The 26,139-nt window shown below is 44.2% G+C and overlaps 1 protein-coding gene across 11 annotated transcripts in view; it reads right to left on the bottom strand.

Moving 5' to 3' along the window:
* LOC118217707 (T-cell leukemia homeobox protein 1-like) overlaps positions 1 to 24,659 on the bottom strand; it is a 97,310-nt gene extending 72,651 nt beyond the window's left edge. For 5 of the 11 annotated variants that reach the window (XR_004763274.1, XR_004763276.1, XR_004763267.1 and 2 more), the window contains exon 1: positions 24,437 to 24,584. The gene's annotated coding sequence lies outside the window, so the exon portion shown is untranslated. The other 6 variants (XR_004763272.1, XR_004763279.1, XR_004763269.1 and 3 more) reach the window with 4 other exon arrangements.
* Positions 24,660 to 26,139: the final 1,480 nt, after the last annotated feature.

The raw sequence follows: 26,139 nt of genomic DNA, 5'->3' as shown, positions 1-26,139 counted from the left end.
CGATGTGCTAAAAAAAATTAAGCTCAGGCAAAAAAAAAAAACAAAAACAAAAAAACAAGATTCTGGACTTGCCCTATCTCTGTTTTGGTTTAAGCTTTGGTGGCCCGGTCAGTAATTTGCTGGAAAGTGACACTGCAATATGTCCGGAAGGCTTTACACTACTACGCACTGCTATCTAGTGGCCTCTGGCTCTATTGCACAGGCCTGGGAATTCTATTCGCATGCAGAATCTTCACTGGTCACATGACCCTTTCCCCCCCTTCTTCTGCAACAGAGAGCATCCAGTTAGGCTTTTCAAAGGCAATGGGGCTTCAGCCACAGAGCAAAGCATGCTATGTACTGGCCTAATTATAACACAAGAGCGTCGTTTCGCCCATTTAAAGCTAATTGCGTGTTGGTTCCTGGAATTTTCCAACAACATGCAGATACCATGAGAAAATAATGAATAATTAATCAAGTAGGGTATGGAAACCCAACAATTTGCATGTGTAATCAACGAATTAGAGTTGCTGAACGCCTGTTATGATACTTATCCCTACTTCTGCCAATGATGAGTCAGAAGTGTCACATGACACGTTAAAAGTGACACCAATTACTAATCAATGAGTAAAGATTTCGACGTGCTACGAAAGCATAAAACAGTATTTTATGTGGTGAGAAAAGGTGGTAATGCTTCTTCAATACACGGGCAAGACCCCACATCTCTGAAATGACAGACTGGTTCACGCTCTCAATTTTCACTTTAAAACAGTAATAGTCAGTTGGCTAGATGTCATTGATTTTCAGCTTAAGCATATTTCCAAAAAAAATGACAGAAGAAAGTAGTGCCAGAAAGAAACTAATTAAATTTGAAGCACGAACTTAGCAAAATGGCAGCACTCTATTTTTCTTTATAATGTCAAAGTGAATGCATTGAATTAAACCGCTCACTGTACGGACAATGTGATTCGCTAATAATCCTGGTGGAGGGAATGGAATTGATAAAAGAGTTGTGGTACTACCACACAGAACAAAGAAGGTACAGTGTATGCTGTATATATATTCAATGTGACATTGGACAACTAACTGTAGCAAGTAGGTCACTTACAGTAATTTATCATGTTCAGTGCACTACCACACATAGTTGGGCCAGCTACAATTTAACTAAGAGCTTATATATACTGTATGATTTACCATGACCAGGTAGAGCTGTGTGGTGCATTACATTACATTACATTTATCTGGCAGATGCTTTTATCCAAAGCGACGTACGAAAGTGCATTCCAAAGGTCAATGGAACAACTACAAAACACAGGTCCGATAAGGTACAATACTCATTTTGTACAGTTATTCATAGCCAAGAACACATAAAAGTCCAGTTCACACAGTGAACATTACTCTGGTCTGAGGAGTAGTCATGAGATCACTCTGTCTATGTATGTATGTATGTATGTATGTATGTAGGCTAATTGGTATTAAACTGCCCCATTAAAATAAAGCTTATTGGAACTGTAAACAAGAGTTCACGATTATTGATTACTGTGGCACTGAGAAATGTAAATAATGTAAGGCTAAGGTTCGTCTGGTGGGTGCCCCCAAATTATTTTGCAACATGTCAAACATCCCCAGTGCGGCTCGTTCTGCAAAACCTATAAAGCACTCTTAAAGACCTCTCTGTCAGCTACATTTCGGCTAAGTCACACCTGTCCATTAAACCACCCAGTGGTGGTTGTGTAGTGGTAGGACTACACGTCAGGAAGAAAAAAAAATGTCTGCAAGTTAAAAAAAGCACTTATGAAAAATTGCACGTGGAAAAAAAAAAAGTGGATGGCAAAGTCTAGCTAAAACAAACCAATAAAAATGGAGAACAAATCGAATGACTCACAGTGTACCCAGCTCCAGTGGCTAAATAGATTTTGTCTGCTACAAGACAGATCCACCCAAAGCTCTAAATCTAAAACCTGGGGACTGCTTTTTATTTTTATCTAGTATATAAATGACTAACTCACATTTCCACTGTCTCTCTCCTTCTGGTACAATGTTTCAACACCTTATTCGGTGGCCTCATGTCCGCCAAGTCTGCATCAAATCAGACTCATAATTCTCTCTCGGCCTCCAGCCTGACAACTCCGGGCACAGGACTGAACACTGTCACCTTAATCCACCCAGAAATCCAGGTAGTGAGAAGACTACCTTTCCTGAGCCTCGCACGCACACCTTTAATACTCTTTGGTTTTTTTTTTTTTAAGTCCCATTTATTTTGCTCGATTTAACAGTCAACCAACAGTAATTTAATCACAGAGCAAATGCTTCTCCATTTACGTAAAGTATCCTGCATTGTAGCAAAACTTTCAAAGTTTAGTTCTCTGTAGAAAGTGCTATAAGAATACAATTGAATTGAACTGAATTGAATTAAAACTATGAAACTTAACAGCGAGAGTCTCACAATTACCAGGAAGTGCTTCCAATGGAAATGCACACTTACCTTAAAACATAAAGTCACACTTGATATTTCGGTCTAATTCAATTTGAACAATATGGACTTCCAAACACCAAACTGCAATATTGATACATTAAGACAAATCGAATGCCGTGGATGAATGATTCTTTATATTTAGAGAAAAAAAAATCCACATCTTTAAAATAAATATTCTATTTCTGTACGAGAAATGCTTCAGGCTTCTTGACTCAAACCAACATCTCACATATAAAGTACACAGGTTGATTCGTTTCTATTCTCCAGCCTGATTGGACTGGACCAGAGAAGAAGAGCTTCAGGTGTACCTGTGCCAGACATTTCCTTGCTCTCCAGTGTAAAAAAAAACAAAAAAAAAAAAACACGTGACTTTCCCACGTATAACAGACACAAATGATTCAATGTTTCATAACATACGAATACCTGTTTAACCTCCCTTCATGAATAAACACACGTTTGTGATGTGTGTAATAAATACAACAGAAATCAGTCAAGGAATGGCTACTTCAGCCTCAACTGGAGAAGATTGCATCATCTCAACCGTAAACCTCAGTAGAATTTTTGGAGCCCCTCCCCCTCGCACTGTAAATGGCTAGATCGGTAATAAATTTGAGCGATGCCTCGGGTCTTGAGTAATCTCTGCCGGTAATCACAGGAATAATTGATAAACCAGATAAGATTTAGACCCACCTCTTGTCACCGGAGACCAGAAACACCCTGGCTTCCTGACATGGGCATGGTCTGGGCCCCCCTCCCCAGATGAAGTGTGGCTTGAATGATGTATTTTTGTTCCCTTTAATGACAGGAAAAGGTGTTAAACTGAAGTGTTTAATTAACCCTACCGTGGGCTGTCTGTCACGAGCGCCCATTCCGCCTTGATTGAGACCTGGGCGCGCCACCGCGGAGGCAGCGGGAAACTGATAACGTGAAGCCACGACGCAAGATTGCTTTTTTTAAAATTCCATTTTATGGGTCACTGCTTTGAATTCATTACCGACTGCAAAGACATTCAGCGGTAAGAATAATGCTCTCTTCCTGCGCGGGGAAGAATTGTGTGCGCTGGGGCGGAGGGAATTAATATGTGACATCTTTATCTACTTTTAATTTCGGCCATAAATATCATACGCTTTATCTGCAGATCTGCAGAGGACAGATTGATTTTATATAGGCAGTAGTTCTGTCTCTCATATCTTGCAGCAAAAACCAGTTGATTAACCCGGCTCTGGATGCCGTTGGATTTTTTCCTCGTCAGATAACTCACAATTTTAAATCATTTAGCAATTTAAAATGCATCCAATCAGAGCTGTTCTTTTTCATATCATGAGTAATGTGAATGGGTTATTTTTTTAGGTGAATAGTAAACAAACAAAAAATATGGGTATGCAGAAATAAGGACAAATTTGGTAAAGGAGTAAAAAAAAAAAAAAAAAAGCAAATCAATACGAACTGCTCTCTCCAGGCCGAAATATTTACCCTCCATCTATCCTGGATAGCCTACTGATGGCGGAAACCGTTCTGTGTGAGGTTTACGTGCGATCAGAATCGCGAGCCGCTTCCGTTTAATCAATAGGCACGGTATGACAGCGGGTCAGCAGTCACCATCGCCGTGACTTAGGATGCCGTCGGAAAATTTGCTTAAAGCCCACACCAATTAACTTCAGGATGATTAATGCCCGCGCGGATGAGCGAGAGGGCCTGCCTCTTTTGTGCGCGAGAGCGAAAGCTCAGCTGTTGAGCAAAGGAGGCGGATTCCTCGGAATAAATCCGCGGGGCTCCGGGTCCGCCCACCCTTTAATGATTATGTCAATCTGCGCAAACACACACACATTGGAGCTGTCAGGGGCCAATCAATCAGACAGGGGGTTTGTCAAAGGCTCTGGGGGCGAGATTAACGAGGCCGCAACAATAACGAGTGGGATTTGCATAGGAAATTGCCCTAATCTCGGGAAAGCGATAGCTCGGAGGTCGGGGCTGTTTTGTTATTGGCACCGCCCTGCGTTTAAGGCCCTCAAGGACGTGGACCTGCGCCGGACCTTTTGTGCCGCCCCCCCCCCAAAAAAAAGCCGATTCTCGTGGCACAGCGGTCATATTAAGGGCCCTCAAATTGAACATTCGCTGTTGATTACTCTTGAGAACACACTCAAAAGGTAACCGTTATTATATGATTATCATTATCATATTTCATATGTTGAACCGAGTTTATTCTTTTTTTGCAAAGCATATTCGTTGGTGCTCATACAGTGAAATGCCCAGTGTTAAAATCAGCTCTTACCAAGTTTATATGATTCCACTACAGCCAGAGTGGACTCATAAAAATCTGTTAGAGTTGAATTAACACTGGACATTTTACTGTGCGACAATATTATAATAAAGGGAATATATGAATTTTGATTGAGGTTAGGCATCTGGTCAGGTAAGACCAGCTTTGTACAGAGCACTCTGCAATGGCCCGATTTCACTTTGGAGAAGAAGTCGCTCACTGGATAATAATGCTTGTGTACTCCACATTACATAATTGTACTACATGATCTGTTTCTTGCCGTAACCATGTACTGAAAAGACGGGGAGAATACGAAAACAAGGCTTAAGCCCCATTAACAGAGATCCAGGATAATGCAGTGAGGAAAAACACGAAAGGAAAAGTACTTATATTTGTTCAAACGGCTGAAAACGGTTTTCTAAAAGCAGAAACATGCATTTTGTGGGATGGCTACATTTTGCAACACAAGCCATTTAAGATGTATGGATGGAAAAGATAAAATTTCACAAAGCCCCCCATTTAATGTCCTTTTCCACATCTTATGTTTACAAATGCCTCATTTGTGGCAATTAGCTAAATGTTGACTATCAAATGAAAAAGCCAATTGAGCGAATTTGCCATTGAGTTGATCAAATACTGATTAAGATTATCCCAGGAACTTAACTTTTTTTTTTTTTTTTTTAACTTTTTTAAAAACTTTCTCTCACTTTTTGGGACACCCAACCATACTGGAAGAGTGCAGACTGAGACACAGGCCTGCATGAATACATGCAGCTACCTGCCATTGTTGTGGCAGACATTACAATACATTATGGGCATTTAGCAGACACGGTTATCCAGAGCAACTTACACATCTTTCTCAGTTTCACAATGTCAATTAATTTTAAAATAAATATTTACACTGAAGCAATTCCAGGTATCCACCTGGTTCAAGGGTACAATGGCAGCATCTGACTTGGGAAATGAACCTGCAACCTTCTGGCAGGCTCCCTATTGGCCACTGGAGTCGCTATGTCCCGCCTGAGGCGGGAAATATGCAGTAAATAACAATAAATAATAAAAACCCTACCTTCCTCAGTAACACCAATTTACAGTTCTACCCACCAGTCTCCCGGGCACTCCATTCAAGACCGTGGACCACACCACCACACCAGGTACTAGTGGGTTAGCAGGACCTGCTACCTGGATGGTCCCAAAGTCATTCAAAACATTCCTCTAAACTATATAATGTTTAAAGAGCCCGGATTAATCTATGCTGTTTGTCTAACATATTTTGTTGTAATCTCTTAATCTACAGCTATGCTATTTTCTAAGAGCCTGTGGTGATATTTGTTTTTGAACTTGTTGAATTACTATCTAATAGCGCTTCATTTTCTTCAACAAACCACACAATCCCAGTTATGTTCACAATCATGTGAAATAGGATTAAACTTGACTGAGTCACCATTACACGTTTTCTAGCACAAATCCAAATTGAACAACAATTAAGCAGAAATTTATCTGTCGGAGATAAAGTCAGCCGCAGACACAGAGGGGTTGCCAGCTCCACTTTTTCCCCACAAAATGAGCCTCCCTGACACTTCCCGTGAAAAACACAGGAGGCGCTACACGCCGCCGCCAAGCCGCTCTCGGGCAAGCACATGACGACACGCCTTCCCGCCAAATGAGACAATGACAAATAAAACGATGCTTTTTCCCTTCCTCCTGCTCCTCCTTCTTCTTCTTCTATTTTATGAAGTCTAAGTATATTAACTCCAGGAAGTGGCGACAAGCAGTTCACAACCCCCTTCGCCCCTCCCACATCCGACCCCCTCAGAGGTGCGTTCGGGCTGGAACACAAAAGCACGCGGCGCACGGGCACGTCCTCCTCGCCTTGGCGACATGACCAGAGTGCCATCTGGCTTTTTCAAGAGACAATTCCCTCCCATTCAGGAGAAACACATGGGGAGGGGGGGTCACCGGTGGAGAAAGGGGTCAGACTATTTAAAGTGCTCCTCTTCAGTGGTCTGAAGGCACACTGGTCCGCGCGGACGTTTAAAGTGTCACAGACATGACAGAGAAGGGTCCTCTCGGCGGGGGGGTGGGGGTGGGGGGGGTGGGGTGTACCAGCTGCCAGATTTTTGCCAGCTTGCTCCCCGATTTCGCGCGTGCGGCATTCAGACGAGCACTCCTTTAAAATGTAATTGGCTCGCTGAGAATGACATCTCTGGGGGGGGTCCGGGGGGTCAGGGGTCACGTCCCCTCCAGGTATCATAACAGCGAGGTGGATATATCTGGTTGCTATGGTTAACCAAAAAAATGGGTCAGAAAAAAACAGGTCCCTTAAGGATCACAGAGGAGGGGCGGGGGGGGGGGGGGGAGGAAAAAAAAGTGCTTTTACTGCAAAAAAAAAAAAAAATGGATTTACAACATGCACTGAGGCAACTCAGGCAGACATATTGAAAAAGACACAAAGTTTATCTGTGATTTAACTCTAGTTTGAAGAGGAGGAAGGAAGTAACATTTGTGTTCTTTCACTAAACCTTTAAGAACTAGAAATATCCGACTATGGTTGTTGTACTACTTGGATATGACAACACACAATTCCTTACCTTGGTAGGTATGTATACAACATATCAAAAACATGCATTTCTATTTTATAAATAGACACAATTTCATAATAATCATATTATATAGATTATATATCCTTTGCGTGTAACATAACAGAAATGACACAAAATAAAATAACATAAGTTTGTACCAGTGTACTTCTTGACATACTGCCAATCGGTATTTTGTAAATAATTTATGTTATTAAGGGTAGAGAATGAGCTGAGTAACTGTGATCATTCTAATGAGGGAGGGGCCAGGGACCGGTCGTCCTGTCACTTGCACCTCCATGGCCTTTTTCGAGGGCGAAAGCTGGAGATCTCCGTTCATTTAATTTACATTTAAAATGTTCTGCTTTGCATGGGGCTGGACGCAGGGGTCCGGCAGGCGACTTTAATTAGGTCAATGTCAAAAGAGACGCGCGGGTCAGCAGTTCCTTCGCTTGTTTATTTATTTATTTATTTATTTCTTTCTTTCCTTTCCCGTTTGACAGACTGCTACCCCCCCCTACCCACCCACCCCCACCCCCAACCACCCAACCTTCAGACCGCAATTTAGCCCGAACAGGAACACAGGAACAAGCCTCCACACACCAATCTAACGCTGCCACTGTTAGTATAGACTTTCTCATAAAGAGAGAAAATTTGTCCAATCAATCCCTTTTAGTGCGTTATATGTTTCACCTGACAACTTAAGTCTCTATTGATTAACCATTACTTTGTCGGATAATCTCAGTCAGCAGGGTGCGATAAAGGATTAAACCATTATCAAAATGCTCCAACGGTTCTCCTCTCAAAATTACTTTTGTGCAAGAGGACGGATTTCATTAATGAGATTAGACTCATATATTATATCTTTTTCCGCCGCTGCCTAATTACAGAAGGGCTGTGGAAGCAGAGTAGGTGTCAGAGAGGCTCAATGCCGTACAGCGCTTTCTGCATTTCAATTTATCTGGGTCAAAATTAGACAGGTTTTTTTTTTTTTTCCCCCGGTCTGTTTGACTAAGAATTGGTCCCTGCTATTTTCACTTCGACAAGCCATCCATTTTCCCCATTTATTACAGATGGAACCAATATCGGGTTATTGCAGCTCTGCAGTGGGGTCTCAAGGTTTTTTTTTTTTTTTTTTTTTTAGCCGACCGACTGCTGGCTTGCAAGGTGTTCTGGGAACGGTGGAGACTTCCTGGTTAGGTCTCACATCTCAGGTTAGAAGGCTGTTGCTGCATTGTTAGGCAAAGCACTTCACACAGTGAGCCACTTCAGTAAATAAGCCAACAGCTGCATAAACACGTAATAAAAAAATGAAAGCTATGTAAAACTGCTCTGCGCCGGGGCCTATGCCAACCGCAGGAATTAAAATAAAATTTGATGATCGTGCGTTATAATTGCTATGAGACCAGTGTTAAGGTGTAAATTTATAGGTGTGCTCGTCTTTTACAGAACTGTGTTCCTTTTTTTAAGCTGGCTGGTTAAAAATTACTGAAACGATATTTGGGTATAATTTTACCTCCTCAAAAAGTGGACAACCCGCAAAACGAATGTCTGCACCCAATGCATCTGACCACGCGCTTCACACAACATTTAATCACACACCAGCAGGTGAGAACATTGCTCTACTCAGGTAACGATTCTCTCCTGTAATCTGTCTTTAATTTTTTTTTGTACGGTTAAGTCTGTATGGTGAATGCCAAAATGTCTTTGAGGCCAATGGGGATTCAGGTGAACCTCAAGTAGTTGGCTGAACCTCACAACTCCACCCATCGCCCATACCATCACCCCCCCCCCCCCCCCCAGTGTAAATTGGCGTTAATCTGCAGCAATGATGAGGGGGCGTGGGGGAAGGGAGTGTAGCGAGGAGGGACAGTTCGAGAAGCACAGCAGCCAGGAAGTTCCACCCGCCTCCTCCAATCACACACTGGAAATAACCCCGGCGGATTGGTGGGGCCGGCCATCAATCAGGCTCATTCGTGGGGGGGGTGGGGGTGGGGGCGGGGAGGGGAGGTACTCAATGCGCAGGCAGTGCAATTGGCGGGCCTGTAATTGCATTGTCAGGGGCCAAAAAAACAAGCCTGCTTCACCAACAGACATCTGGCAAGGAGACAGTGTGAGACATGTTGTTAGGGGAGAGAGACTGAGGCAAGACAAATAGAATTACCGGCGGTGTGGGGCGGTGGGCGGGATCCTAGCCTGCCTAATCTCACCGATGGGAGCGAGCGGCTGTTGTAACCCAATTACAGGGGCATAAGCAATTTGTTAGACACTTCGCATAATGTAACCGTTTCCCAATAAACTCCGACTTGTAATGGCGTCGCCGAGCGGCGGGCGCGAGCGCATAAATCTGAGGAAACGGAGGGAAGGCGGAGTTTTAAAAGTGTGCAGCTGGGGGGCGAGGAAGAGCGGCTGCATCAGCACATCCTCCGAGTTTATCTTTGGCCTCGTCGCAGAGTCGTAATGTTTATTCGCCCTTTCCACACTTGCCTCTCTCTCCCTCACTCTCCCTCACTCTCCCTCTCTCTCTCTCACACTCTCCCTCTCTCTCTCTCTCTCTTTCTCTCCCTCACTCTCCCTCTCTCTCTCTGCCTAACTCTCTCTCTCTCTCTCTGCCTCACTCTCCCTCTCTCTCTCTGCCTAACTCTCCCTCTCTCTCTCTCACTCTCCCTCTCTCTCTCTCTCTCTCTGCCTCTCTCTCTCCCTCACTCTCCCTCTCTCTCTGCCTAACTCTCCCTCTCTCTCTCTCTCTCTCACTCACTCTCTATCTCTCTCTCTCTCTCTCTCTCTCTCTCTCTCCCTCTCTCTCTCTCTCTCTCACTCTCCCTCTCTCTCTCTCTCTGCCTCTCTCTCTGCCTAACTCCCTCTCTCTGCCTCTCTCTCTCACTCTCCCTCTTTCTCTCTCTCTGCCTCTCTCTCTGCCTAACTCCCTCTCTCTGCCTCTCTCTCTCACTCTCTCTCTCTGCCTGATTCTCCCTCTCTCTCTCTCCCTCTCTCACTCACTCTCTATCTCTCTCTCTCTGCCTAACTCTCCCTCTCTCTGCCTCTCTCTCTCACTCACTCTCTATCTCTCTCTGCCTAACTCGCCCTCTCTCTCTCTGCCTAACTCTCCCTCTCTCTGCCTCTCTCTCTCACTCACTCTCTCTCCCCCCTCTATCTTTCTCTCTCTCCTCCTCTCCTTCTGCCTCTCTCACTCTAAAAAAAAAAAAAAAAGAAATCTAAAAAGCACGCAGAAGCTAAAGTGTTGGCAACTCGGATGCCAGCGATGTTAATTGGCGCCATATGCAGTCAAGGATCAAACCGCTAAAGAGGTTTTTTTTTTCCGAGCGTCTACACGAGAGTCTCGTCTCTGCCAGAACGCGGTATGATTAAAAAGATATACTGTCGGTCACATGCGCGAGGGCTGAATGAATTTGGTGCCAAACGTACCCTTCATAGCAGGAGACTGGCAAAGGCAGTTCGGTAGAGAACAGCTTCATCGAGGATTTTTCTTATTCATTCTATCAGATTAGGAATCAAGGTGCACCTGAAAATTAGGTTTGAAGTACAGTAATAGAGTCAAGATGATTAAGCTGATAATATTTGAAGTGACTCATAACTTAAATTTATAGCTTTTTTTTTTTTTTTTGCTCACTTGCGAGCAGTTGTTTCTGGGGAGGGCTTACAGCAGCACATTAAGGTGATTCACTGATGCCCTGGTCTGGGATTTCAATTTGGCTAATCCCTGTATGAATGTAAAAAAAAAAAAGGCTACTACATCCCACTGTCTTAGTCAGTGCTAGTCAAAGAAGACATGTGAAACAGGCTGTCCTAGGGAGAGAAAAAAACTAAACAAAACAACAACAAAAAAACGGAACGAACAGTAAAAAAGAAAAAAAAAAAAAAAGCGCTTTCCTTGTGATTGAAAATCTGGCACTCAAGGTCAGACAGAACCAGGATGGGGTTGATGAAATGATAACAGCAGGGGTTGGGGGGTTGAGGTGGGGGGGCGATGGGGGGGGGGGGGGTTGGAGGGGATACTAGTGGCAGTCTGCAGCATACTTCTCCTGTAGGGCTCAAGGTCACATTAGGCCCTGCTGGGGGAGAGTGAGTGGATGGATCTCTTCCATGTACTCCAGCACCAGAGGCCATCAGACGCACAGAGAAACATCTAAACACAAAAGACTGTTCAGAATTTAATTATGTCTCTCTCTACCTCCCCCCACCCCCCACCCCACCCCCCGCCTTCTCAATTATACACACACAAGCACACATTCTCCCTCTCAGATCCCCCCCACCTCTCTCTCTCACACACACACACCTCTGACACTCTCTGTCTCTCACACATTCTCTCTCCCTTTCACTCTCTCTCACCTATTCTTTCTCTCACACACAAATACACCTATACCTGCTCTCTTTCTCTAACTCACATATTTTCTCTCCCTTTTGCTCTCTCTCACAAACTCTCACATGGCCTTTCTCTGTACAGACTTCTCAATGCATTAGTCAAGTTCAGCTAATTACTAAATGAAAATACATGAAGTAACACTTCGTAAAAAAAAAACATTAGCACTAAAAATGTAAAAGAAAGTCAATCATATAATGGGAAAAGAAGATGTGGTTTTTTTCCACCCACACTAAACCCTTCTATACTGTGGTCCATGTACGCAGGGCTGACCCTATTGAAAAAAAAAAAAAAACATGTTGCGCGCCCTTAACGGCGCCCCTGATGCGGTAATAAAAACGCTCAGGGATTGATCACGAAATGACGAAACTGCAGTTTCCCCGAAATGGACGTCACTGGAGCCGGCTCGCGCGCGGGCTTCGGGGATACATTACCGCGAGCTGCCGGCGGTAATTTGCATGCGGTGTAGCCGCCAACCGCCTATCCGCCTTCGCGCGTTTCGCACTTCTGCTGAGTAAGCAGGACTGCTTAATGTGTGAAGCGGGACGTGCCATAGCGTTTATCAGACTTACAAGACACCATTTAACCTGCATTAGGGTCCCAGCAAGATGAGATTATTATATGTTGCTCAAGATAATATTGCCCACCAATAATATAGGACAGAATAATAACTCTCAATGTTATTGGTGTGATGTAACCAGCAATTTCAAAGCAGTTCTCACAGACGGTGGTAAAGAACAAAGAATAGCACTAGGCCTATGTCTAATATAGCAAAAAAAAAAAAGATTCCACTTAATCCTATCATTCTACGATATTGGGCAAATTGCACAGGACATTAAGTACACAAAATATAACAATATATGTAATTTTTTAAAAAAAATGGTGTTAAATACACTGTAATTGTCAACTGAGACTTAAAAATTAAATAATTATTGGCAAAAAATAATTTCAGTTTTTTAAATTTTACATATATTGAATTTATGAATTGTGCCTTATGCTCCTTATTAAAAACAGAAATTCATATAGGCAGATACAAAGTAGCATAAATTAACTAACCATATAACAGAGTGGAGACAGATATATATTTTTTAGGTTTATAATTGACTTCAAGTAATTACTATAAAGTTCATTAATTCTGTGCTTATTTGTGTAATTTGGATTGATATCACCCCCCCGCCCCCCACCCCCACCCCACCCATATTCAGATGGGGCCCCAGCTCCGGACGGACGACGGAATACGACACAGAGCGGAAAGAAGAAGAAAAAAAAAAGAAAAAAAACGAAATCGATGCTCATCCTTTTCATTCTGTGATGCGCTGAAGTGGAGATAATTAGATGCTACATCACCGAGATGGAGGACAGTTTGCAGACCTGATTAGGACGAGAGCTCGCATCCATTGTCTCAACTGGCTGGGAAGCGGCGATCAGGCCGGCCTCCCATAACTAATGGTTGATTTGCGCCGAGCTGACAGTGAGCTGTGTGTGTTATTTTGTCCTGATATTATAATAATAAAGAGAGCAAATTAGAACAATCAATTTACACGGGTAGTTCTTGATTGGAGGAGATGGGCAATATGGCTGAGGGTAATCCATCTTGGGAGGCTTGTCACATTAATGGAAGCGGTTTTCAGAGCCGGTGGGGCTGGGCAGGGGTGGGGCGGGGGGGGGGGTTGGGGAAGACGGCAGCCAATGGCAGCCGGATGGGGTGGCGGGTGGCAGGGGGGATTGGGGGGGTGAGGGGGGGGGCAGCACATGGGGGTATCATTCTGTGATCAACCGTTCAATTAGAGGGAGAGGCGATAAACAGAGTGATGTATGTGAGGCTCCAGCCGGCTCCCTCGGCCTGCTTCACTTCCCTAATGACCGCGCGGGGCCCAGCGCGACTGCCGCCCCGCCGCCGACGCCCTCCCGCACCCTCAGCCCCGCGTCGCCAACTATCCATATTCCCCGTAATCATCGGTGTCAGGGTCACGCAGATTAGTGCAAGTAACAGAACGCGCGCGTTACTGAGGAGAGGGGGGGGGGGGAAAGAAAAGAAAAAAAAAAGAAGAAGAAGAAAAAAACCGGTCGTAACGCATCGAGGTCACGCGATGGAAAGAAGTGCGCGCGACATCAATAGATTAGCTATATTATATATGATGTCATCCAGCCGTATACAGCGCGCGGGCAGAAGTGTGATTACCGCTGCTGCTCCCCATGAATCGTGGAAATAGAACTGCGATCTCTTTACGACCGGCAGAAAGGTGATTAATATGTAGCTTCTGGTAAATTAATAAATGTTCGTGTGTACACTTGTGAGTTATGTTTATTGCACGGTGCAATTCTTAAGATTTGCTGCAATGTAAAGGTGCATCCAACAGTTATTGCTAATACAGAGCACAGAAGACTTATCTCGGCTGGTAGTGAACAGGGACAGCGAGAGGATTCATAACACAAGTTTGCGAATACTCAAAATGGCGCTGACTGGTTTCGTTTCATCTTCCCAGACTAACGACTAAAGCCTGGTGTAACACGACGATGTGTATTTGCCTATGTGCACTTGTTTTGATTTTGAGTCACATATTTTAATATTTATATTCCAGCAAGAAAGAACCAAATGATTTTCATCTTTACTCCCGTCTTAACTGGAAAAACTCAGATCCTATAATGTAACACTTCAGACAGGAAATGCTGAATGGAAGAAAACACTTCACACTGAGCTGCTGCTTTAAAACTCCAGCAAAGAGCGAAATCAAAGATAAATACGCGATAAAGACCAGATGGCGGGTTCTACACATTTAAATGAAACAAGAGCTGTTCACGTTTCTCTTGACCAACAACGGACCCAATACTTCCTCCACGGCAGTTTCAAATAGGCCGTAGTACTGTCACATGACCAGATCAGTGAGTACTAGGCAACCGCTCAAAGCCCCAGAAAAGGAGTGCCGAGGATATTCTTTTTTTGGGGGGGGAACTTACGTCGCCAGATCTAAATAAACGGAATGTCTTTTTCCACGGCTAATTTATTTGGCCTTCTGACGTAGACTTATCGCCGTATTACCGCCACACAAGGGAGCAAACTGCCACATAAGAGCGCCGAGCAGCTGCAGTCGCACAGTGTGAGGCGCACGGCGTCGCGAGGTCTCAACCGCGACGCCATGCTGAGCACCGTCTCACCACGGCAGTTAGCAGGCCTGCACTCTCTGTCTCTCTCTCCCTCTCCCCCTCTCCCTCCCTCTCCCTCTATCTCTCTCTCTCTCTCTCTCTCCCTCCCCCTCTCCCTCTCCCTCTCCCTCCCTCTATCTCTCCCTCCCTCTCCCTCTATTTTGATACAGATTTAAAAGTGTGCGCTAGCTGAACAACCCCTGCTTCTATTTCAGACCATGGGACTCCAGTGCACTTTCTGGCCCCCCCTGCAGCGCCAGAGGCTGTGGATGTATTTCCTAGCCTGGCCAGAAGAGGGCACTGTCTCTGTGTGCGTGTAGCCGAGTGTGGGCAACTCACTCCCCCTGCTGCCTCTACGTAAGCACTACAGTTAGCGACCCCTGAAAGCATATACTGTATCTATATCACACACACACACATATAAATGCATACATGCATGCACATACATACACACACACACACAGAGGAATATAGGATTTGTGTTAGCACAACAGTTAGCTAGTCATACACACTGGTACTGTATATGTCAATGTATTCATGGTTGTTTTATCCTTTTATGTATATGTATCCATGCTCTGTTCAACAATCGTGGACTTAAGGGGGCGCTATACAAATAAAAGTTATTTATTTATTTATTGATTTATATTATTTTGTGACACACACAATTCAGAATAAGGACATTTTTGCCATTGATATTACTGGTCAATACAGTGCATTTTTCTGATGTGTGTGTGTGTGTGTGTTAGGTTTGTAAATTTTATGTTGCAGAATAAGTCCCGTATGAAAAAGATATATCTGGCCAAGTAAAACTATTAATGAAACGGAAGTTGTAGACATTTTAAAATCGCAAATGATAGCAAAACAGCCCAGTATTTTGCAACTTAAATGTAAAAGAAACCTAATAATTTCAGTCACCTGGCTGGGTCCTGAAGGTTCCAATGAGACTGTGAATAAACATAGTGTGAAATTACATTTTGTTTCTAGTGACAATTTCACACTATTGTGTAGACAATTCACACTGCTGTGTAGACAATTCATACTGTGTAATAATGAAAATGGGAATCAGTAGAATACAACGGTGATTACACGATTGTCAGCCGATTTTGATTACGTGCTACAGGTATTAAAGCACTGCCCCACTGTCAGTGTCCATTTTATGGTTATCATCACCATTTTTGATTGTCGTCATCTGTCATCGTCTCCATAGTAACCATCGTCACGACCATTACCAACACTGTCAACACCTTCCCCACCACTCACCATCACCGTCACCCTCAGTGTAGCTGTGGTTGAGAAAAAGAGGCAAAAAACTACAAATACAATAATGCCTTCAGTTCTGTCGGCTTTTTACAGTCAGTCTCTGTCTATATTTATGCCACAAAATATACCACGGGGGAGGCGTTTAGAGTTGTAGTCATCAATCAAGCTCACACTTAACACGATCAGGTCTGCAGCAGTCCCTCTGCAAACAATGGGAGACAGCGAGATCCCCCCCATAATTAGGAAAATAAGAAATGAGCATTTGGCTTTGATGGCTTCAGAACAGGAAGAGAGGATTGATAGAAGTCCCTGGGTCTTATTTTTTTTATTCCATTACACATCGCGTACGGTATTAAGATTTATGTCCCATTAATGCTCTGCTATTTTTAGCGAGACCCCCACTGAAGGCTTTCTGATGTACGTAATTCATCACATAACATCGTATCAATTCAAGCACATATCGAGGAAGCAGCAGCCACTGTATGTCAAGGAATTACCTTAAGATGAGAAACAGGAAACAATTTGTTAGCTTTTTAAAAATAGCTTGTGTCCTCCAGGGTGGCACGTCCAACAACACCAGTCTACTAAGACACAGTGGTCCGGATTTCACAGGACCCACTGAAAAGTATGCTCCTGAATATACTCAGCGAAACCCCTGAAATACATATATCACCCCAGGATTTTAAGTACACTAGATTTACAGAAAATTTTGCTTTCTGTTTGCTTTCTGACTTAAAAACGCTCTTGTTCAGCGTACTCAGCAACTACACTCAATAGTAGGCAAGTGCGCAGTTTCGGACAGTGTGCCCGAGGGAGGGAGGGATGCAGTAGACAGCAGTGTATTCTATGCCTTATTGCACAAGAGCGCCACCTCTGGTCAGTCAGGCACCTGCCTGCACGGAGTATATAGTACAGCAGGGGTGTCCAATCTTACCTGAAAAGGGCCGGTGTGGGTTTTTGCCTTAGCCCAGCGCTATGAGAACTGTTTCGACTAATTAACTAATCGTGGTCTTCGATCACGGCCTGGATAAGTATAGTAAGTAGTGTCTTACCGCTGGGCTGGGACAGAAAACTGCACCCACAATGGCCCTTTTCGAGTAAGACAGGACACCCCTGGGGTACAGTGCGGGGGGCTCCTCCTGTACAGTCACTGTGCACCTCAGGTGGCAGGCTGCAGAGAGCACTAACAAAATGGCGGGAAGCCTCATGGAACCGCCATTTCTCTACCTCCCGGAGTGACAGACAACGCTGTTGCCAAGGGAACAACTGGCCATTATAAATATGGACACAAGTTAAAAAAAATCGTGGAGTTAACATATTGCTTGGAGTTGTGAATGTAAACTTATCCTCTCTCACTTGCAATCGTTCGAAAGTTTCAGAAAACACGTTTAAATATTAAATTAACTCAGCGCTTTCACCTTGGACTTCATTTAATCTTTTTTGTTTGTTTGTTTTACTCATTATATCTAAAAGAAAAAAGTGGGTGCTTACACAGGATTTGTAACATTAACTAACATCTTAAATGCCCTCACCTGAGGGTAGCAAACAACAGTAAAAAATAAAATAAAATTGAAAGAAAAATAAATAAATAAATAAAAAATATAATGCACTTTGGAGATTCCAATCTCAGATAAGGGTGTATTTTTTAAGGGGACCTGTCACATCTATGAAGGAAAAGGTCATCTCGGTGGATAATTGTCTTTTTTTTCTGTTCAGCTGTAAGAGGATGGCAGTAACTTTAATACCCCTCCTGGACTTCTATTGATTTTTTTTTTCTTTATTTCTTTCTTGCCTCTCGCTCGGCTTCTGTACATTAAAACGGAAAATGTTGAAACCGCTAGAAATGTTTCATCTGAGAGCAGAGACGATAAATAAATCGGGTTTCGGTGCCACGTGTCCCCAGCCAGGTTCACCTCTCCCCCCCATGAGCTGCAAAATACACAAACAGGGACATAATGCTGATTACACACGTGCATAAAGAGCTCCCAATGTGTCCCGCCTCCATTCACTCAACAGCACTCACTACCTTATGAGGATAAATCGCCATGGCACGATGCGGAAAACACACTCAATTATAAAATATTTACAAAGACAATTAACTGTGAATCAATACAAAAGAGTAAAAAGAACTTCGGTTTTAACAGGATAAGGCCACACAAGACCATATTGAAAAATGACACCAGCAAATGGTTTCTAATTTGATAAAAATGAACATGACTGAAAATTAAACATTAAATTGACATCAACTTCATCTACAATTAAAGAAAACATTAAAATCAGGTTCAGCACTCAGAGAATATGTGGAGTAATTCTAGTGAAAACAGGATCCAGTGAGTTACAGGCTTGGATGGGAACATGCAGTCGCAAACTGCTTTGGCAGTCATTACAATCACATAGCAGATGCTAAGCTCAAATGTTGTGGTAAATTGGTAGCTATATCATTGCTAGTAAACTGGGCACAGGTTAGACGCTCAGAATGCAAGTTTTTTTCCATCAAATTATGTACTGCTTGCGAATACACTGCAGCAGGAAAAAGGCAATGCATTTTAACATTCAAGCCATTTTCTAAAACTATACCAGTTTTCAGTTTAGTGCCAATGTGTTTTACAAGCCAATTCCCTTTATAAGTGCAGTGGCCTTACGGTCTCTGACAGCAATGTAATTACTTAATAAGCACAATAAGCACACAATAAAACCACTGGGTTGAATTTTTTGTGTACAGAAGTCTGGTCCGTGATAGGTCAGAGCTGGAGTTTCTAATTCGGTAGGGGCAAAGTGAAAACCCTCTATATGCCCTGTATTTTTAATCTACAGGTATAAATTTGAAAGGTTACATTACATTTAGACATTTCACTTGTGCTTTTGTCCACAGCAACTTACACAGCATATATTTATGTCACGCAAGCCAATTTAAATGGCTGAATGTTTGCTGAAATAACCAGGTGCGGTGCCTAGCTCAGCCTCAGAAACCACGGCTGTGCCGCCAGCCGGGAATCAAGCCTGCAACCTCTCAGTTGCAAGTTCTTAGTTTCTTAAGCATGACACTACACAGCCAGGCTGCACACATGTTAGCTGACACAGGAAGAGAGTTCATTGACCTGCTAAAAGGGAAGACAGAGGGGTAAAAGGCAGAAGTTCACTGACCTGTTTAAAGGGAGGACAGGGGGGTAGGAGGTAGGACACACCCTGAGAAATTCTACTCCTGCTTAACAGGAAAGGGTGAGAAATTAACACCAGCCACCAGTCAGATGTTGGTGAATGTTTATTTGTGGCTGATAGGTTTGTCTACACTACCAGCCGATTTTTAGCAGGTAACCACCCATCATTCAGAAGTCCTGCTCTATTCTGAATATCCAGTTGTCTGGTGAAACGGTGAAACTGCCTGAATGAATTTTGGGATGCACCAGCCATTGTGGCCAGTGGACAAAATAAAAAAGTCAAGTTTCCTGTCCTGAAAGTGATAGAACTCTTGGGAACAGTGTTCCAAGTCACACAGAGGGGCAGTCCCTCAGAGCATTTATAACATTCATATCACATCACTGGGTGTTTACCTTCAACTCAGCCAATCATCATTAGTTCCACTGGTCTCCCAAATAAGGTTAATAAAGTTATATTTGCATTAGAGAGAGAGAGCCTGGGCCCCTCCCATCATTAATGAATTAATCACTGCATTTATAAAGCACTTTTTCATACGCTCAACATGCTTTACTGTGATGATCTAAACTACACTATTAGTAATTATGAACCATGGATAATACCGATTAGTTATGTCAGTAACAGACACACACACACATATAAAATGTAACATTTTAACTCCAGAAAGGGGCATCCCCTGAAATGAGCTGACCAAGCACCTGCTGAATGCCAGCGCACCCTGCAAGTTTCATGTTAGCGGACAGTTTACACAGCTCAGCTCCCGGTGAACAACATCATATGAGTTGCACATATATGTGATCTCACTAGCATACAGTATCTCTATCAGAGGCGTAAAGAACACATCGCCCCATGACTCAATCCCCAGTTATCTCTGCTTAGTCCTTAGTTTTGCCCAAACGTGAATCATCGGTTTTCCTCCTTGTTCTTGGAAATCTCCCCAAAACACCTTTTAGATTTCAATGCTTCATACAATATGAAGGTACAAGATACATACAGTATAGGACTATAAAGTCAGTAATTAATGTTACATTAATCGGCTGCAGATTTCTGAAAATGTGGACTGAAAGAAAGGCAGGTGTTGTACAGTAAGCAAATTTGTGGGCTAGCAAGTTAACCAGCTTACAACACTTGCTTATCTACGGCCTCGAGTTCATATTTTCAGTAATACTGTCTGTAAGGAGCCTAATGTTTCACGACTGTCAGTAGGCAGAATTAATGCGCATTTTGACGTTAACACTTATCATCGGGGCACAAAAAAAACTTGACTGAAAATCAGAAGAGTGCAGACAGAAGACCTCAAAGGGGGACTGATCATTTACACGAGGACCGATGAATAACACTAAATAAAAACCACTGAGGAATTAGGAATTAAGGCGGAGTGATGAGGGCTCCCTATAAAATATATTCCGCGGCGAGAGGAAGAATCCCACCGGCAAAAAGTCGAAGCTCGAATAAAAGCGAAGTTCTCAGTCACTGTGTCCCTAATTCCCTGGGACAGAGGTTGACAGCTAATTCCACTTTGACAAATAGACCCCTGCCCCCCCCCCCCCTCCCCCTCCCCTTCTCTGCCATCCCCCGTTCCTGTTCTGTACGAGATGCTCTCCGACCTCAGAAAAAAAGCTCTGTCTCTTTATCCCAGCCCCAGAGCTAGGCTCAGCCTCGCTTGCCCTCTCTCTCTCTCTCTCTCCGATATATTCTCCTGAGCAGCAGTCTGAGGCCTGTGCGCTTATCACCACCGCCGCCGCCGCCGCGCGGTTCGCCACCGCTCACACGTGCGCCGCCTGCCCATTGGTCCAGCCCGGCGCGGCATTTGAACGAGCACGTGCGGAGTACGCATACAGAGAGAAAGGGCAGAGAAGCAGCAAGGCCTACGCCTGGCAGGAGGACCGAGAACATCAATGAGAGGACAGGATACGCAGGAGTCAAAGAGGACACATCTGGGGGTATCTGCTCGGTGCGCGAAGCCCCCCCCTCGAGAAAGGGGCCTGGGGGGGGGGGGGAAGTAGTGGTGAAAATCTCTCTATGTATGAAAAATGGCATTAAGGTCGTCTCGGCAACGGGTAATCACGAGAGGGCTGCCTCGCTCCTGAGAGGAGTTTCTTGTTGGAGGGACGCATTCCATCTCTCAGAAAGAATTCCACCGAAACGAATCCCTCGCGGTCCGCCAGCTTTCCGCGGTGTGAAGCGTGAAGCCGCTGGAAACATCTGCGTGTGACGACCCATCCATGCGCCCCCCCCCCCGTCCCCCCCCCCCGTCCACGTTCCACAGCACAACGATGTCAACCCAAGAGCTCCACACCAAGGTTTCATCCATGCAGACTTGAGGTCTTCAAGGTTGATCTGGCTTTCTTGAAGACTCTGGATAAGTAGGAAGCCCAATGAAATCACAATAATAAGAAATATCTCTTGTTAATTTAGTGAATTTACTGGAGTATTTGTACATTTCAAACGTGTTTTAGAGGCACTTTGACACCACCATCTTACTGTGACTCACACACATCACAAGACATACTGAGTATCTTCTCTGGTGATCCTCTGCCTGGCCTGTACGGCAGCCATACGTAGCTTCTGCTTGTTTCAGGGGTTACTTTCTCTGCAGCATATGAAACGCATGTTCAATTGGATTCAGATCTGGTGAATGACTTGGCCAGTCAAGAATTTTCCAGCTGAGCTGTGAAAAACTCCTTTGTTGCTTTAGCAGTGTGTTTGGGATCACTGTCTTGCTGTAGGATGAAGTGCCATCCGATGAGTTTTGGAGGCATTTGCTTGAACTTAAGGGGATAAGAAGCCTCTGTACACTTCAAAATTAAGTCTCCTGCTGCTATCAGCAGCCACCTCATCAATTAAGACAAGCGAGGCAGTACCTGTGGCAGCCATACATGCCCACCCGCCATCACCATGTTTCACAGATGAAGGGGTGCTTTGGATCTTGGGCAGTTCCTTTTGGTCTCCAGATATTGCTCTTGCCATCACTCTGATACAAGTGAATCTCATATGTCCACAAAACCTTATTCCAGAACTCTGCATGCTCTTTTAGGTACTTCACAGCAAACTGAAACCTGACCATTCTGTTTTTTTTTTTTGTGCAGTAGGTAAAAAATTGTGGAGTACAGAGCCAAAATCAATAAAAGAATAGAAGTATCTCTTAGTCCCAAACATTATGGAGCTCACTGAAAATACACAGATAACTGCTGTGGGCAAACCAGCCCTTGAAGCATTGAATGAACAGCACCATGATGGCCATTGCTGATTTAACAACGCAAGGAATGAATATACTATGTATGAATAAGCATACTATGTCTTCGAGAATTCACCGTGACTCCACATCTTGAACATCGTGGCTGTCAGCAGACCCCGTGGCCATTTCGCTAACGCCGACACAGGCAGGCCGTTAATGCCCGGCCCAGACATGCGTCTGGGGACAGCGAACGGCGTTCGGATCGGGCGCCAGGTCTCACGTGTGATCAGTGTATTATGCGAGCTCCCTAATCGATTTTCAGAACGTATCGGCACAATGACACAGACGGCATGCGCTAATGGAGGTCATATGACAGCTCCTGTGGGGGGGCTGAGAGTTTCCTGAAGAAGCACGTGTGTGTGTGTGTGTGTGTGTGTGTGTGTGTGTGTGAGAGAGAGAGAGAGAGAGCGAGGGGGCTGCCCAGGCTAGCCTGGCTCAGTGTAATTCATTCTGGCAACACTGGGTTCTGGCCAATGAACTGACCCATCACGAGGTAAGTCAACCCCAGTCTTAAAACAACGGTAAAATACTACAATGCCACGACACCACCCCCCCAATACGAGCACACATATTTAAATGCACACGAATACAAATGTAAGCACTTTGTCCTGACTGCACAGGGGGCATTTAAAAAAAAGAAAAACAGGTCACACAGGAGGTGTGTTTGCACGATTCAACTGCTGATCTTTATTCTTGTCCCTGGTCTGAACTTGTCAACATCCGTCAACACGTTCTCCCTTGCCATTATAAAAGAGCTTCAGAAAAGGATGCAGGTTTTTCCAGATACAGAAGTCTACATTTCACAAAAATAGACACACACACCATCCCTCCCTTTCTTTTGTTAAATATTTTCTTTACAGATTCAGGATATGTTTAGCTGGTTTATTAGCCTGGTTTTCGTCAGACTCCTTAACCATTTCAGTACCTTGCCCCAAACGGCTACGTGCGCCGGGCCACTGGATTTTAACGCGTCAATGTCGAATCTTTAAATACGCATTTGCGGTTTTAACCCCTGAACCATGCTAAAATGGTGCCACTTCACCATCCAGCTCTAATGCCTCTACCAGGGGCGTCGTAGTGGGAGGGGGGGGGGGGGGGGGGGGGGGAGTGGGACTGACTACCCAGGGCCCGAATGGGGGGAGGGCCCTCAAGAGCCTGGGATGATGCACGAGAGACATGGATCAAGAGAAGAAGGGGGCCCACAGAGACTGCTTATGTATAGGACCCAGAATTTTGTGCTACACCCCTGACCTCTACATTACACCCTTCTTTTACCTCTGTTTTTGTGCTCGTGCCACGCTTTCAGCAAGGCCCGGGAAATTGCTCTAACACTGGCATGTTACCGCATTCTTGGTATATTGCTGTCTATATAACCCAAGGGCCATGGTTATACCAACTACGATGGGTCAGTGGCCTCGCATTGAAAAAAGAAGAAGAAAGAATTAACATAACACTATCCGTGACCACGGGGCCTTCGCTATACACGCTTCATGGAACGGAATAGAATATTTGTGTCCAGAAAAAAAAGAAAAACTCGTATGCAGTGTAGCCTAATTTAAAGTCAAATGAAAATGACACAGTTGAAAGGGGGAACTGATTTGGGTAAAGCTAAATTGTTACCCCTAACGATAACCCTAGAAATTGTTCTGAACGGTGGTCTACGTGGCTTGCTGCTTAAGTTTTTTTTCCAGCAAACCGCATAATCATTTCACGGCCTCCAACCGGGTCACCGGACCGCAACATTCCAACAGCTTTAAAAAGATTACTAAATAAATAAATAAATAAATAAATAAATCATTTACTCACAATGAAAGCATGCATTTGAAAGTTAGCTGCTTAGACTGTTTGTTTGTTCCCAATCCTCTATTCCCTTTAAAAGTTTACACCGTAAATTGGTAAACTCTGCAATGCAAGGGTGAAAACACTGCAGTCTTTTTTTAAATAAAAAAAAATCGTTTTCTACCTGCGTCCTAATAACACATTCCTTCGATGTTACGAGATGTTCATGGCCGTTTTTCCACGCTGCGTGTTAAGAAAAAAAACGCCGGGTTAGTGTCTGCATCAATTCAGCGTCTCGATTAGATCAGAAGACAGACCGTTTTACTGTTTGATAACACACCCCGGGGGACTCGCGAGCGCAGGACCGGAAATAGCCGAGATGCTGCTCATGTTCATTCACAACGAAACTGCTGACGGAGAAATCAACCAAATAAAATCTCTTTCAAGGGTGTCATTTTCACGTGACTGTAAAATGTCACTGCACGCAGGTTTTTTTTCCCCCCGCACACAAATATATCTGGTTGCATTTCATGAGTTGTTTACAGTGCAGACCCCATCGCCACAGATGAACGTTTTTAACATTCTCACGTCGTGATATATTTTTATACAAAATTATGTGATTTCATTTTCCTTTATTATTTTAAGTTGTGGTTTTTGGCTGGACCGCAACACTTATAGGTGCCAGCCCTATAAATGTCTGTGCGAATGTCTGTGACTGAGTGAGGGATGAAGTTACACCCTGCATGTCTGAGACTGAGTGGCTGACTGATGAAGTTACACGATTGGTCGGCCGGTTCGGTCCAGCCATATACTAGGTTTTGACCTGGTCTTGTTTCCCTGTGTAATGTAGGCTATGTGTCTTTTCTATATGTGCGTGCAGTATACCAATGCACTTAACACTCCCTCAAAGGGTTTATGTGTGAAAAAGTATCTTACTTCTGGATGAATGGCACAGCTTAGTAAGTAAACAGAGTTGCCCCCACAAACGCAAACTCTTAATGATATTCTACACCCCAACCACAAAGCCACCTACCCACTACACTTAGAACCACCCCCACCTCCTCCAAGTATGGATCCAATCCCTAACTGGATTCATAAAACTAATGATGCCCAACTGCCCCTCTATCCCCCCCCCCCCCCCCACTCATGTGACTCACACAAATCACGCCCATCTGATATTCCTCACACCCCGGCGTGTTCGTGCCTGGGGGGGGTTGGGGGGGTTGGGGGGGGGGGGGGCAGAAACTCTACTCAAGCGACTGAGGGTGCTTCTCCTTCGACTCTGCACTCAAACCCTCACACAAACCGATTATGCAAGCCCACACAGGCACATCTGTTGTAACTACATTATTAATTTTCCGCCCCCATAACCGATCGCTCGTGTTAGAGCAGGGCTGCACAACTCCGGACCTGGAGGGCCGATCTGCGTCCTGGTTTTTGTTCCAACCGATTACCATAGATATAGAACATCCATAGATTACCATTGATATAGACACTGCTTCTTTCCTGTACTTGAGCACAGCAAAATCACTAGGATACACATGCAGTCTGCTGCGGCTGTCGCTGGTGCTTATACACGTCAGATCAAGATATGATTGGGCTAATTAAATAAATGTTGGCACAAAACCCTGAAATGGATTGGCCATTGTTGTGCACCCCTGAGTTAGAGCAAGAAAGTTGTGCATTGCTCTCTGACTAACCTCGTGGGGGGGGGGTTAGGAAGACTCCGACTGAACCCAGCGAAACTGGATTGTTCTGCATGACGAAGGAGAACGTCAGTTGAAGAGTCATGTGTACAGTCAGAGCACTATGACCAACGCGAAAGAACGGCCTCCTTTTACATAACACACGTGATTAATCCTGTCGTAGTTAAGGGACCGATAACTC

The sequence above is a fragment of the Anguilla anguilla genome, chromosome 2 (genome assembly GCF_013347855.1).
Source record: "Anguilla anguilla isolate fAngAng1 chromosome 2, fAngAng1.pri, whole genome shotgun sequence".
Lineage (NCBI taxonomy): Eukaryota > Metazoa > Chordata > Actinopteri > Anguilliformes > Anguillidae > Anguilla > Anguilla anguilla.
The sequence above is the reverse complement of the archived record's forward strand: the minus strand, read 5'-3'. Positions and strand labels throughout refer to the sequence as shown.